A 14,877-nucleotide genomic window follows, 5' to 3' on the forward strand; every position below is an offset into this window, starting at 1 on the left:
AGGGGCAACCAGCATGGTTTCATCAAAGGCAGGTCCTGCCTGACCAACCTGATTGCCTTTTGTGACCAGGTAACTAAATCCTTGGATGACGGTGTCACCATGGATGTAGTCTTTCTAGACTTTAAGAAGGCCTTTGACACTCTCTCTCACCCCATTCTCATTAATAAATTAAGCGACTGTGGCATTGATGCCTACACAGTTGAATGGGTAAAAAACTGGCTGATGGGGCACACCCAGAGAGTAGTGGTGGACAGGTCATACTCAACCTGGTGAGATGTGAGCAGTGGGGTCCCCCAGGACTCAGTCTTCGGGCCTGCACTGTTTAACATCTTCATCAGCAACTTGGACAAGGGGTTGAAAGCACATTGTCCAAGTTTGCTGACGACACTAAGATGTGGGGCAAGGTGGGCACGCCTGAAGGGAGAGAGAGGCTGTAAATAGATTTAGACAGACTACAACAGTGGGCAGATGAGAATAGGATGGGGTTCAACGTAGATAAATGCAGGGTGCTTCATTTTGGGAGAAGGAATCCACAGCATACATACAGGCTGGGGAGTTCCCGTCTTGAAAGCACAGACGCAGAGAGGGATCTTGGACTTATTATTGACTACAAGATGAACATGAGCCGCCAATGCCAGACTGCAGTCAGCAAGGCCAGCCCTACCTTGTCATGCATCCAAAGATGCATCTCAAACAGGTTCAGAGAGGTGATACTCCCCCTCTATGCAACACTGGTCAGGCTGCAATTGGAGTACTGCGTCCAGTACTGGGCGCCGCACTTTAAAAAGGATGTGGCCAACCTGGAGAGGGTTCAGAGGAGGGCCACCCATTTGGTGAGAGGGCAGCAGGACAGGCCCTATGAGGAGAGACTGAGAGACCTGAACCTGTTCAGCCTTGGTAAGAGGAGGCTGAGGGGGGACCTGGTGGCTGCCAACAAACTCATCAGGGGACATCATCAGCAAATAGGTAGAGCCCTATTCTCTCCAGCACCACCTGGGGTGATGAGGGAACAATGGTAATAAGCTGATGGAGAATAGGTTTAGGTTAGAGATCAGGAGGCAATATTTTACAGTTAGGGTCACCAAAATCTGGAACCAACTTCCCAGGGAAATGGTCCTCGCCCCTACCTTGGGCAAATTCAATAGGAGGTTGGATGATCACCTGTCTTGGGTCTTGTGAACTCAGCATTCATTCCTGCCTGTGGCAGGGGGTCAGGCTAGATGATCTGTTCAGGTCCCTCCTAACCCTAGCTACTATGAACCTATGAACAAGGGGCTGGGAAATCAAACAGGGATCTGGGGAAATGTTCAGGTCCCTGCACATTCCCCCAGTTCCTGGTTGGATTCCCCAGCTCCCTGATCTTCCCCCCAGCTCTCTGATCACTTCCCCCAGCTCTTTCCAGGGGGACACCAATGTCAATTGCAATGGGAGGGCTGCAGGCTGGGGGGCTGTGCCAGGGTCTTCCCTATGGAGCTCAGTTCACCAGTGGGAGAGGTAATGGCCAGTGGCTCCTTCCTGCCTCCTGCTGTCAGGTTCAGCTCTGTGAGGCTGGTGGAGCTGCTCAGAGTGCAGCCCGGTGGCGGGAGGTGGGGGAGAGCCAGAGCTGCACTCGAGCAGCTCTGCCAGCCCCATGGAGCTCAGCACAGTGGCAGGAGGCAGTGGGAGAGCCAGTGGCAGAGCCGCTCTGAGTGCCACCCTTGCTCTGAGTGCAGCCCTGGTGAGCATAGTCTTGCGGTGGGAGGCTCTGCAGCCCCATGGAGCTGAGCCGGGTGGCAGGAGGTGGCAGAGAGCCAGTGGCAGAGCCATTCTGAGCGCAGCCCTGGCTCTGAGTACAGCCCTGGCCAGTGGCTCTCTGCTGCCTCCCACCACCAGGCTCAGCTCTGTGGGGCTGGTAGAGCCATTTAGCCTCCCAGTGCTGCCTCCTGGGGGACATGGGCCCCCAGATCTGCATGCAGGATGACAGGAGGTTGCCGCTGTTACCTGGGGCCAGCGGCAGCAGGAGTCTTCCTGGCACTGGGTGCAGACTGTGCCCACTGCCAGTCCCAGGCAGCAGCCTCTTGTCATCCCGCATGCAGATCCAGGGGCCAGCACCTGTGGGAGGAGTCTGGCACAGCCCCCCACAGCCCTCCTGAGGGTGTGGGCCTCCAGCCCTGAGCACAGGATGACAGCAGGATGCCACTGCCAGTAAGTGATATGAGTTTTGCTTTCAACTGTTTGAGGTGCAGTTTCACAACCTCACACACAGACTTATCTCCTTGAAACTTGGCAGGCTTCATGCCCTCAGAAGGGGTTACCATCCCTGTAGTTTTCATCTAAATCAGGCAAGAAATGACAGAGTTATAGGCATTTTCATGATTCCCCATTATAGTATATGAACGAAATGTCGAAATGCGTCAGAACAGTGAAACAGATTTGATGAAACGAAATGGAACAGTGCTTCGAAACTAAATGAAATGACAAAACGAAACACTGTCCTTTCAAAATGGCGAAATGGAAGTTGAAATGAAATGGTGCTGTTTCACACAGCCCTATAGTTATAAATATATTAAAAAATATATAAATGCCTCTGTGTAGTGCAGGGTCGCACCTTTGTCTGCTTGTGGACAAGACTCCCTGCCAGATCCTCATAGTTTCCACTGGCCAGCTTCCAGTGGAAAGTTCTCGAATAAACACTGACTTTATGCAAATGGGAGACATCTCCCTAGCTTGCTCCTGTGGCCATGAGGCTGAGGGCAACCAAACATGGGGGCATCAAAACCCCACGGCCTTGGGCCTGCACAAAGGATTTGGAAGCATCTGAAGCCCCAGGCGGGGGTGGAGGATGCTTGCCGGTAGCAGGACCACATATGGTTCTTGAATGATTCACAGATTTGGAATTGATTTGGCTGATTTGACTTGGGACAAAAAACTTTCCTAAAAAGCAAATAAAAAATTGTAGTACAGTTTTATGGTAATGGGAGACTGTGTTTGTGCTTTTCTGCTGGCTTTCTCCTTTGGCCTTTTAGCTAGGAACAAGTACAACTAGGGGGCAAATGAGCTCCAGTGCCTTTGGGTTTGGAACATAAAATGCCTGCCATGGATTTGGGGAGTATTCAAAGTGCTAGGCTGATGGATCTGGGATAGAGGAGACTTGCTTGTGGTAGAGCCACAGAGACTTGAAAAATTGCTAGCTTCGCTTTAAACAAAAATAAATAAATAAACAAATAAAAGTTTTGTACTCTAACTATTACAAAAGTGCTGCTCAAAAATGTATTTATGTAGTATCTGTGCTAAAACATGCAGCAATTGCAAAAAAGGCATCAGTTCTGGATAAATTAAGTCTATGGGTATAAATCTATGCAATGTATTACAACTATATTTATTTCCAGGTCAGTTTTTTCAGATGTGTTCCTTACTTCAATGTGCTCAGAGTGAGCAGGGTCTGACAGTAAGGAGGGGGAAATGGGTTGCAGGAGGAAGAAGATGGGGGACACAGAAGGCAAAGGGGTTATTTAACCCCCTAGATTTATTTTCACTGCTGTAGCAGTGAAAGGGGGCAAATTCAAAGCAAAACTCCAATAATTAGATTCTATACCTGGAAAACAATATCAAATTTATCAATTTAATCTAATTCTTGGGGGGTCATCTTATAATCATGGCTGCCTTATAGTTGAATAAATATAGTAATTCTCTACCTTAAAAGGCAACTAATATGTTACATTTCACCAAAAAACCCTTTCAAGTTGTCTGACAAACAAGGCAGCAGAATAGACTCTTACTATTTGTTTGGTGACTAGGCAGAATCCATGGAAACATGCCTGAGGGGTTTTTCCTACGTGGAAAGCTGTACCTGGTGATGAATCAGCAAAGGATCAACTCAGGAGTTATTTTATTGCCTGTATGCCAATTCAGGTAATGAATCTGAAATTCATAATGCATGTCAGGATTTCACTGCCCTAAATGAGCCCTTTGCTCTGTTTATTATATTTTATTGCATAAAACACACATATTTTCCTCAAGCCATCTGGGGGAAATTGAGGTGCACATTCCATGTGAGAAATATGGACCACTGGTGAGAGAGTGGTGGCAGTGTTAATTACTATGGCACTGGGAGCTACAGGAATTAATGCTGCTAGCTTTTCTCTGCTGCAAAGTTTCAGTCCATGGCTGGACCTGGTGCATAGCCCTAGACCTGGCATATGGTGTCAATGCTGGTGTCATATTGCCCCAGACCTATGGCACTGCATACGGCTGGTGCACAGGTTGGACCCAGCACATGGCTGCAGACCCAGAGGGCTGGATTGGGCTGATATGCAGGGTCACACCCAATGCAAGGGGTAGGACCTGGGAAGAAGCCCCATATCCAGTGCACTAACTTGGGCTGGTATATAAGGTCAGTCTGAAGTTGGACATAGCACATAATCCTAGACCCTCTCTGCATGAGGAGTCAGATGAAGATGTTTCAAAACAGCTTCTGAAATTGTGTCTGCACTGCCTCCCAGCCTCATGTTGTTTTCAGAATGGGAGGGATGAAAGGGAGTTTGGTTTGGGTTTTTTTTCATCCCCTGCTGGAGGGTGGAGCAGGTTTACTGGAGCCCCACCAAGGTGGTGGTGTGGGGGAAGGGCTCCAAATCACCCCACGGGGCATTGCTAGGGGTAACTGGCTGCAGGCTGCAGCCAGCAGCTAAATTCCCCTCCCTGCTGGAACCAACAGTGAACTTCTGTTTTGTCCGGGGGATCTTTGTAACTCAGAACACTTCCTGCAAAGCATTCTCAGTTCCAGCAGGGGCTGCACCTCTGTCTGCGCCCTCAGTTCTAACCATGTCCATTTCCTGAGATAACTGTTGTGTGCGTCTGTACGCTCTTACACAGCAGCTGTGTTTCACCTCATACAAAACTGGTGGGTGAAGTGATCTATGAGTAAAGTTTATTGAGACATGACATGGTCTTTTCTAGATTAAAAGCGTAACATCTCTCCTTAATTAACTAAAGCCTCGGGAATGTCCACCAAAATGAGATAAACTTAAAAGGCAAGTACTATTTTTACTAGAGTCCTCAAAGCTGAGATCCAGTCTGAAAGCTATGCTGAAGCAAACGTTTTTATTACATGATGAAGGAAGACTCCTTATTTCAAGGCTGATGTAGCTCCCTCATACTATTTATGAATTGTCACTCGCTTCATGGCCCTTAGAAACTTAGCGTATAAATAAAAATATTTCCATAGACTGTGAAATACAAAATCCTTTAGAAGTCTGCCCCCAGAAGACTGCTGGCTGAGGGAGATCACGGAGCATAATGAGCATGATTATCAAGCACACACACTCACTTGGATTCCTTCATGAACAAGCTTCTTTATGACAGGGGAACATAAATAGGTTGGTGCTCCAAGGATAGAAGAACTGTTTCTGCCATAGTAAAACACCAAATCAGCTGCTAAGACAGTTTTCTAAAGCAACTTATACATGGTCAAATACTGCTGCTGTTGTGCCACTAATTTAGTAAACATTAATTGTGTAGGAAAGAATATAAATTCTGACTCGTGTTAACTGGCTGAAGAAAAATTTAAATTCAAGCAATGTCCCATAAACATAAGCAAGAAAAAAAAGTCAGTATTTGTAGACAGTCCTACAAGATAGTTGGTCCCATCAGGCCGAAAAGCAAGGCCAGCATTTCTCTTCTTCTCTCAGACCTCTCATCAGTCCTTTGGGAAATAACTTTCATTATATCTGCAGCCTTTCAAATGGAAGAATCCCAAAGAGTATTCCATTCCCAGACAAAAACATATTTAAGACTGTAAATACTTATCAGCTGCTTTCATTAAAACCTGTACTAAAATATAGCTATAACACAAAATGAACACTCGGAACCTCTCGAGTCCAATTTGAAAAACAAGCTTAAGTTTGGAAATTCTGAACTAAGTTTCCACAAACTTCTTTAATTGCCACACCTGGTTAAAGGCCTGGTCTTGACCACAAAACGTGCTCTCAAGTTAACTAATTTGAGTTAATTAAAACATGATAACATCCTACTGCAGTTTGCTGTTTTCCCAGGAGTTAGCAGGTTGAGTAAAGGCAATCAAGAAGTCTTATGAAATACGTCACAAGATTCTAATGCCTACAAGGATTAGGACCAGAACCGATGTATTCTGTCATTTGCCGTGGAAGTGGGCTCCAAAATGTAAATGTTTATTTATGGTATTAAGAGTGGGTCTTCAGCCCTTGTGGCCATTGAACATAACCTCAAACGAAATGTGAACGAAATTTAAGGAAAGCAAAATGGTCTGAGACTAGCAGACAGCTCTGAGACATCTGAGCTAACTTCCCCATCTGTAAAATGGGGATAATAAAACCTCCTTTCTCTTATCATTCCTGTCTTGTCTGTTTAGAAATAAGAGAAACTTCCTACCCAAAGGATTCAGTATTTTTACAGTGTTTAGTACAATGGCCTGACCTCAATTAGGGACTTCAGGCAATCTATAATTTCCCCATTCCCCATTATTAATTTCCCCATTAACCTCAATAGAATAATAGCTTTTAAACCTAAAACAAACAGTTATAAATTTTAACAATAATGTCCCTGCAGTGGAAGCATCCAGCAAATTTGTCCATATAGGAACCTCAGACTGCCTCCCCTGGCAGAAGCCAAAAGCTATTATCAGCTCTTGCTCCACTCCAACACCTCTTCCTTTCTCCAAAACAATTGCTGCATTGATGCACTGTAGAATATTCACACAGCAAAACAAAGGAAGATGGAGGACATCACATAAAATACAATGATATCCAAACAAATACTTCAGGAGCTATACTGAGTCTGTGATTCAATTTCATTTTTTTTTCTTTAAAAGTTCTGTTTTTTAGGATGAAATAATGCTCCCAAACACAGAAAGGCAAAAATTAGGTTTACTTTGCTATAGATTGTCAATGGAGCCTTAATTAACAATGTAATTTTATGTCCCATCATTAAAAACTATCTTCATTGACATGGTGCAATCTACTGCTAGCCTCTGGCATTGGTTCAATTCTGACCAAGAGGCAATTACCCATGTGTAACAGGGCCCTTACCCTGTTACTGCGGGGGAAGGGTGCCAGAGGTGCCTGGTCCTCCCTTCCTTTTATAGTGTTCCTTTCTCTGGCTTCTTTTTCCTTTGCTCCACGCCTCCGTTTTCCCCCCAGCCTTGTCTCCCTCTTTCTTTTACTTAAGCTTCCTTTGTGTTGCCAAAGTCAAAGTCACAGGCAGAGAAACCTAAAACAAGATAGCCGCCAGGCCCAGGTACAGACAGTGCCTGCTGGCCCAGGGGGTGGGTATGGAGGGTCAGGTGACCTGGAACACCCTTTATAAGCCCAAGCATCAGGCCAGAAAGGAAGTCTGGATGTAGGAGGTACAGGGGATGGAGACCCTGATGGAGGGACTCAGGGGTCAAACACTGGATCGTGAAGGGAGGACTCAGAGTGGCAGCCAAGGTGAAGAAAACCCAAGAGCCCACACTGGGAGCAAGCTAAATACCTCAAGCCTTTTCTGTTTTTCTTTTGCTTGGAGCATACTGCTGCAGGTGAGGCAAACTTGGAGCATGCTGCGACAGGCGAGGTGGAACATTTCTTTGAGCTGAGACCAGCGCCCATGTTTTGTGGTTTTTGTTTCCCCAGTGGACTGGATTGTAGATGTAGGGGAGGTGGAGGCCACTGAACGGGGTGCTTGGGGTCACCCTGTACTTCAGACTTGTGAGAGGATGGAACATAAAGACTGAGCTCAAGATGGGCCGAGCCTGCCAGGGGCTGAAAGGCCGGAGTGGAATTTAGGAAAAGATGACCCATGGACCCAGCTGCCTGTGCCAGGGTCTCATGGGGCCTGGAACCTAAGGTCACGAGGGCATGGCCCGACCGGAGCCAGAAGCTTGCAACCATAGATAGAGGGCTCGAAGCTAGAAGAAACAACCAGAGTAAAAGTGGGATGAGGCCAGGTAAGCCACAGTCCAGATGAGGCTCCCCTTTCCCAAAGCTTTTTTTGCCCTTTGGGCAGCCTCCCCTGTCTAGTTATTATATCAAAAGATGGCAGGAGAGAATCCAGGGGTGGGTGGGGGGAGCAAAGGGCGCTAGTCAGAAGAGGCTTCTAAGGCAAGGTGCACTGTATTGGCACCCACTGGGATTTTACATCATGTCACTTCCTGGAGTGGAGAACCTGAGATGTCCTTGGAGGCTTCTTATCTGAGGACGGAAGCAGTCCAAACCTGAATGGGGAAATCACAGATCAGGATGCCATAACTGCAGATGACCTAGATTTATGTTGATTTTGCATATCGGTGATATTGCTGCCCTAGTGTATAGTTAACTGTCTGTCAATGGTGGCACTTCTAGTTTAAAGCTTTGCTTTCAGGAGCTGATGACCTGGCGGTAAAATGCATTCTTTTTATAATGATTTGCATGTTCTGAAGCTCCAGAGAAGCAAGTGAATAACAGGATATACAATTTTCTCACAGCATAATGGTAGCTTCTGCTGAGTTTTATTCCAAGGGATGGTACTTTTTTTACAGGGTGTGGAGGTGGTATGTCTTGTGAATCAACATTTACTTTTCAGACATGACACTGTTGCCAAGATGTTGTCAGAAAAAAAAAAGGAAAAAAATAATAAAAAGAAAAAAAACAGCAAGATTTCATTCAGGACAAATGTTGTTAGGCAGTAGGGTAACTCTCTAGGCTCACCAATTTAAGTAAGGAGCCCTGGAGCATGAACTAGGTGCTTTAGGAGGAGCTGGATTTCAAACAGAAGCCTATATAAACTAAGAGGGAGCGGCTAGTCCAAGCTAGTATTGGATCTGTTTGCCTGAAGCAGGAGGAAACTGAACAGAACAACCCTGACAATGCCGTCATTCTTTCTAGCTCTGAATTCTGAAGAGAAAGGAGTTTTTTTTTTTCTAAGCCTCCAGGATCATTGCAATCCTATGACATCAGTTCTATAATACCTGACATGCAGGACTTACAACTTTGAGAAAATACTTTTATGTGCAGGCATGTAGAATAACTAGAGTTATACCACTAATTTTCTCTGGACCAGGCACCCCAAGGGCTTGATCCTGCCCATCCTTACTCACATGAGGAGTGTCTGCCATTTCAAAAGAATGCTTTGTTTGAGTAATGCCTGCTCATGAGTTAAGAATTCGCTGACATTTCTAAATTTGACATAATAGTTCTAGGTTTTCTCCCCTTCATTTTCTTGTTGATTGTTTCCATTTTTTAATTTTGCAATATGTATAACATGAGTCTCTTGCCTTTCCCTCACTGAATTTTATATATGATGTTCAAATGGCTTTTTGGCAGGTTGGCTACCGGTTTCACTATCTTCAGTCTGCCCCTCAGTGTGCACCCAGTAGGGAATACTGCCAATTTTTATTTTATTTTTTTTTACACAAAGCACACTCCAGAATAAAATACACACACCTTGTTTTTGAAAGGTAGAATGAAGAAAAAGGATCTTTCCTTATAGAAAGTAATGGAGTAGGAGCAGTTAGGGACCTGATCCTGCTTTTGATCTGATAACTGGCAGAAACTGCTCAGACCATATTTCTCACATATAAAAAGCACTCAAATTTCCAATAACTATTTTTTGAGAAGGTGTGTGCATTGTATATGATAAAATATGGTACTGGTAAAAACTGAGTAGGTCAGCCTCTCAGTTTCATAGTTGGTAGGGTTGGAAGGGACCTGAGCAGATCATCAAGTCTGACCCCCTGCCTTGGCAGGAAAGGTTGTTTCCAGATCCTAGCTGCCCTGACAGTGAAGTAGCACCTTGTGATGTCTAGTCTGAATCTACCCTCTGCCAGCTTGTGACCATTATTTCTAGTCACTCCTGGCAGTGCTTGGGGGAACAGGGACTCCCCCAATGCCTGCTGGTCCCCTCTGACTAGTTTGTAACAGGCCACTAGATCCCCCCTCAGTCTTCTCTTGTGGAGGCTGAATAGGTTCAGGTCCCGTAGCCTCTCCTCATAAGGCCTGCCCTGCTGCCCCCTGATCATCCTCTGGACCCTCTCCATGTTGTCCACATCCCTCCTGAACTGCGGCGCCCAGAACTGGATCCAGTACTCCAACTGCTGCCTGACCAGTGCCTCATAGAGGGGGAGGATCACCTCCTTGGACCTGCTCGAGATGCATCTGTGGATGCATTACAAGGTATGGTTGGCCTTCCTGACTGCATCCCCACACTGCTGGCCCATGTTCATCTTGGCATCAATGATGACTCCAAGATCCTTTTCTGCACTGATGAGAAAGGAGTTCCCCAGCCTGTAGGTATGCTGCTGGTTCTTCCTCCCCAGGTGCAGCACCTTGCACTTGTCTGTGTTGAATCCCATCCTGTTCTCATCCGCCCACCCCTGTAACCTGTCTAGGTTTGATTGCAACCTATTCCTCCCTTCTAGCGTGCCCACATCCCCCCACATCTTAGTGTCATCAGCAAATTTGAACAGGGTGCTTTTTACCCCTTCGTCCAAGTCACTGATGAAGATGTTGAACAGTGCAGGCCTCAGAACCGAGCCCTGGGGGACCCCACTGCCCACATCCCTCCAGGTCAAAAATGACCCAGCCACTACCACTCTCTGGGTGCGGCCCTCCAGCCAGTTAGCGACCCATTTGACTGTGTAGGTGTTGACACCACAGTCCCCTAAGTTTTTAATGAGAATGGGGTGAGAGACAGTGTCGAAGGCCTTCCTAAAGGTTAAATATCTTGATGTATCAGGTGTAGTTAGAGCACAAATTTTGTTCTGAAATCTTCCTAAGATGGTTTCAGTATTTCTTTAGGTTAGTGATTCTCAACCAAGGTAAGGTGGCAGCCAGGGTACTTTGAGATCCCTTCAAAGGTGCTGTGGGATGCCATACAATGTTAGCAGTGTTACATGTGCAAACATGATTTACAAAATAAACACAGTGCTTTCAAATAGGAATTTATAATGTTAAAAACATTCTGACCTGCTGAGGGTCTGAGTTGTTTGGAACAGAAGAATTGCTCTATTATTTTTCTGTAATCAAAAAATGAGTAAAAACTAAGAGCTGACATTTTCCAAGGGGGGTGGTTTGAGTCTAAAAAGGTCAGAACCACTGCTTTAGGTGCTACACATAATTTGTTTTATATATATTCCAAGAGTCTTATTTTGTTGTTACCATAACATGTTTAGTTTCACTCCACTTTGTGTTTTTCTATGCTGGAGGTTAATGGTAAATATTCATATTTAATATACCCAAATTGTATTATTTTCATAGCTGTTGCATAGTTGTTAGGAGCTGGAAGAGAACTTACAGATCATTGGGTCCAGGCCCGTGCATGTGATCACGAAAGACTCCTGGGGTCAAATGATTTCAGCCAGATGGGTGTCCATGCATGAGGGGTCCGGGGGGGGGGGCATGTGCTCCCCCAAGATTGGCCTTAAACAGCTGGGGAGTGCCAGGAGACTGCTGGTGCCCCCACCAAGCTTGTGGGGGTGTGCCGGCCCTTCAGGCCCCCCCCCCCCACCCTGGTCAGCGATTGCCCAATAGGAAACCCCCCCAGTTGGCAATTGGCTGCTGGGGGGACCCTAGTATCAGAAGGCACCAACCAGTCACCCATGGTTGCCAGGGTGGATGACTGTACCACTTCTGGGGGGAGCCTGTTCCAAATCTTCGGCACTCAGCTTGTAAGGAAGTTTTTAAATAAAAAAAACTAGACAAAAAAAACTTGGGTTGTATTTGAGGTGTATTTGATTCAATTAAAGTGTGCCAGGCACTTCTCAAACTACAGGTCCCAGGTGTGCCCTCCATAGTATACAAGTGCAAAAAGAATCAGTGATAATAGAAATTTAGCATCACTCAGACATGATTTTGATGACAAAGGATGTATTTAGAATGAGATAAAAATAGCTATTGGCAATTCAGTGAAATGAAATGATGTCAGACATCACCCAGGTAATTAAGGTTGAGATTAACGGAGTGGAATAATGAATTTGGATGTCCAATTCCCAGCAAAGTTAACAGAAACTGGGTGCCTAGATGCCCTAAATAGCTTTGAAAAACTCTGTCTAATGTGCTTATAATGTTTCAATTACAAATACTCAAATACCTCCATCCCTTGCTGATTCTCATAGCATTTGTAAAATGATGCATTTCAGTAACTTCCAAAAGGTCTGATTCATGAGAACATGGACTGCTGGTTGGCCTTTATTGTCATATTAGGAACTAATTCAATTCACTATGCCATATTTTTCTTCAGTAAAGTATTCCTAAGGCTAGACCCAAATTCTAGATTAATGCTTTGAAATAAGTGGAGCAACAGAAGTCCTTGATAATTGGTTGAATCAAGATTGCCATCAGAGCTGAGTGGGCATAGCCTGGAGCATTGGCAATGCATAGGGGGTGCATACGGGGGCACATGCACACCCTGAGCATGGTGGTGCACCCCTGTGAAAAGGCGCCACTGACACTGCCGGCAGCACCTGCGGGCAATCCGCAATTGCTGCTGACTGCTGATGATGCTGTTGGCTGCGTCTGCAGGTGGTCGTTGACTGCTGGTTGGCGCTTGCCACCCCCCTGCCCCTCACTGCCGACAGCGCCACGGCCACCTGTGGGACCTCCCCACTTGCTGCTGCCACCCCCCTGCCACTGACAGCACTGTCATGGCCTGAAGGAGCTCGCTGTGCCCCCCTCTCCCCAGCCTCCAAGAGCACACGACATTCACAGCCTGGAGCCTGAGAAATGAAGGGAATGCAGCCTTGTCATATTATTTAATATTATGGGTGCATCTACACATGCTATTAGCACACAGCAATACACTCTGGCACATATTATGCTTGAGTTTATTGCTCCCAGGTATGCTGCTTGAATGTGCACCTGGGACCCCAGCATGTTGAGCCGTGTCAAAGAAGCCCTCACTGGCAGGGGGCCTGTGGTGTCAGCCAGCCAGCACAGGGCTGCTCCCTCAGCTCAATGTGTTGTGTAGAGGCTGGCCTGGGGCACAAGGATGCTCTGATGCAGGGCTAGTCAACAGGCAGCCCCTGTACTGAAGCACCCTTGTATCCCAGTCAGCTGTGCTGGCGTTTACACATGCGGTGCTCTGGAGTAAAAAAAAAACCCTGCAGCAGAGTAGCATTTGTAAAAACAAGTACTACTCTGCTGCAGAGTATATTAGTTTCCTGTGACCTAGTAGACCTGCACATGTGGACACAGAGACATTTACTGTGGAGCTAATTAGTCTACTCCACAGCAAATATCTTGTGTGGCACCCCCATAGTAACCAAACAAATACTTGCCATAAAATGTGTGTTTTTAATCCTGGGAGTCAAAAAAGGTCTCTAGGGCCAGAGACATCTCATTAAGTAAAATAAGTAGCAATCACCCATCTTCCACACACGTGGCTGTGCTTGTTCAGGACCTTGGAATGGCTGTTGGGATGCTGGGCACTACTGCAAAGTGGGCTGGGAATTACATTTCAGTGTTTAAACAACCCTCATACCCCAGTCCTCTGTGCCAGGGCGGTCCAACTTCTAAGTAGTAGGGGACTTCATGCCCCATAGGCCACACCAGCAAAGGCCACATGCCCCCAGGCTACACCAGGATGAGCCATGAGCCCCTGTGCCACACACCATGTGGACAATGTCTCCTTCCCCCTCCTTGCAGGCACCCCACTAAAACTACTGCACTGTGTATCCATGTGGGTGACCCCCTTTCCTGTTGCAATTTGTGATATGCCACACTGCTCTGCCCCTGAAGTAGGCACAGGAAGTAGAGGCCAGAGGGTGCGGAGGGAGCCTGGAGAGTGATGAGGAAAATGGCAGCTGGGCAGGAGCCCAGGGACCACAACTTAACACTTCACAGGCCACCTGCCTTTGCTTCGGGGACCCTGCGCTAGCTGCACGACCCCTGCTCACCTGGCAGCAGTACAGGTGGTGATTTGTACCTCCCACTGCTAGGTGGGCAGGGGGCACACAGCCAGTGTGGGGTCCCCAGGGCAAGAGCAGCAGTGCGGAGAGCCTGAGTCAGTATCAGGCAGCCCACATCTGCCCTCGTCCCACTCAGCTCTGGCCGGGCCCACCCTGCCTCCCCCATGGGGCACAGAGGCCCATCCCACCCTTGGCAGCAGCAGTACCAGGAGGGAAAAGGGCCCCTCCCCCCACTGGAGCCCAGGACCCCAACAAATCTTAATCTGCCACTGGAGGGCCATCTCCCTACTTGTGCTAACCAGCAAATATGCAGGAGGCACATTTCATCTCTTAAAAAGATGTCACTTTCTAGGCAGTGACTTCAAGACAGGGTCTTGCCCTCAGTCTTTTACATCTGGATGCAATCCCAGGGTTCCCAGTGATTTCAATAACCTAACTAATAAAAGGCAAACTTGAACAGAGAAGGGACCCAGGGCAGCCATCAACAGCTAAAGCCCTGGCAAAACAGGCCAGGAGCTGGTGGGGCAGGTTCACAGCAATACTGTGGAGACACAAGGCTACTCCTTTGGCCTAAGCCAGTGTAACCCAAGTGGTACCCCAAGACATACCCCCTCCCCAATTGAAGGGATCAGAGCAGGTGCCTGAATGCTGTGGGAGGTGTAGGGACCCTCCTTCCCCTATAGGGCAGAGCCAGATCACCAATGGGGACTTAACCATACAGAAACAGTGGTGGGAACATAACATATATAAACCACAGGGTTTAGGGGACACTACAATACCCTGTGGGGATGGGATTCAATAAAGGTTAGGCATTCACATTCGTAGACATATTAATCCAGTTAACAAAAGACAGGTTTAACAAAGTATAAAATGCAAACAACACAACAAACAATACTGGTTGACAAAATATAAAATGCACAAAATACAAAATGCTAAATAACAAGAGATGTAGGTACCTGGAGGGGGAGAAGAGGGAAAACACAATGACCCCCTCCACTCCAACAAGA

This window comes from Gavialis gangeticus, unplaced genomic scaffold (genome assembly GCF_001723915.1).
Source record: "Gavialis gangeticus isolate Ggan-Ray unplaced genomic scaffold, GavGan_comp1, whole genome shotgun sequence".
In the NCBI taxonomy this organism is placed as follows: domain Eukaryota; kingdom Metazoa; phylum Chordata; order Crocodylia; family Gavialidae; genus Gavialis; species Gavialis gangeticus.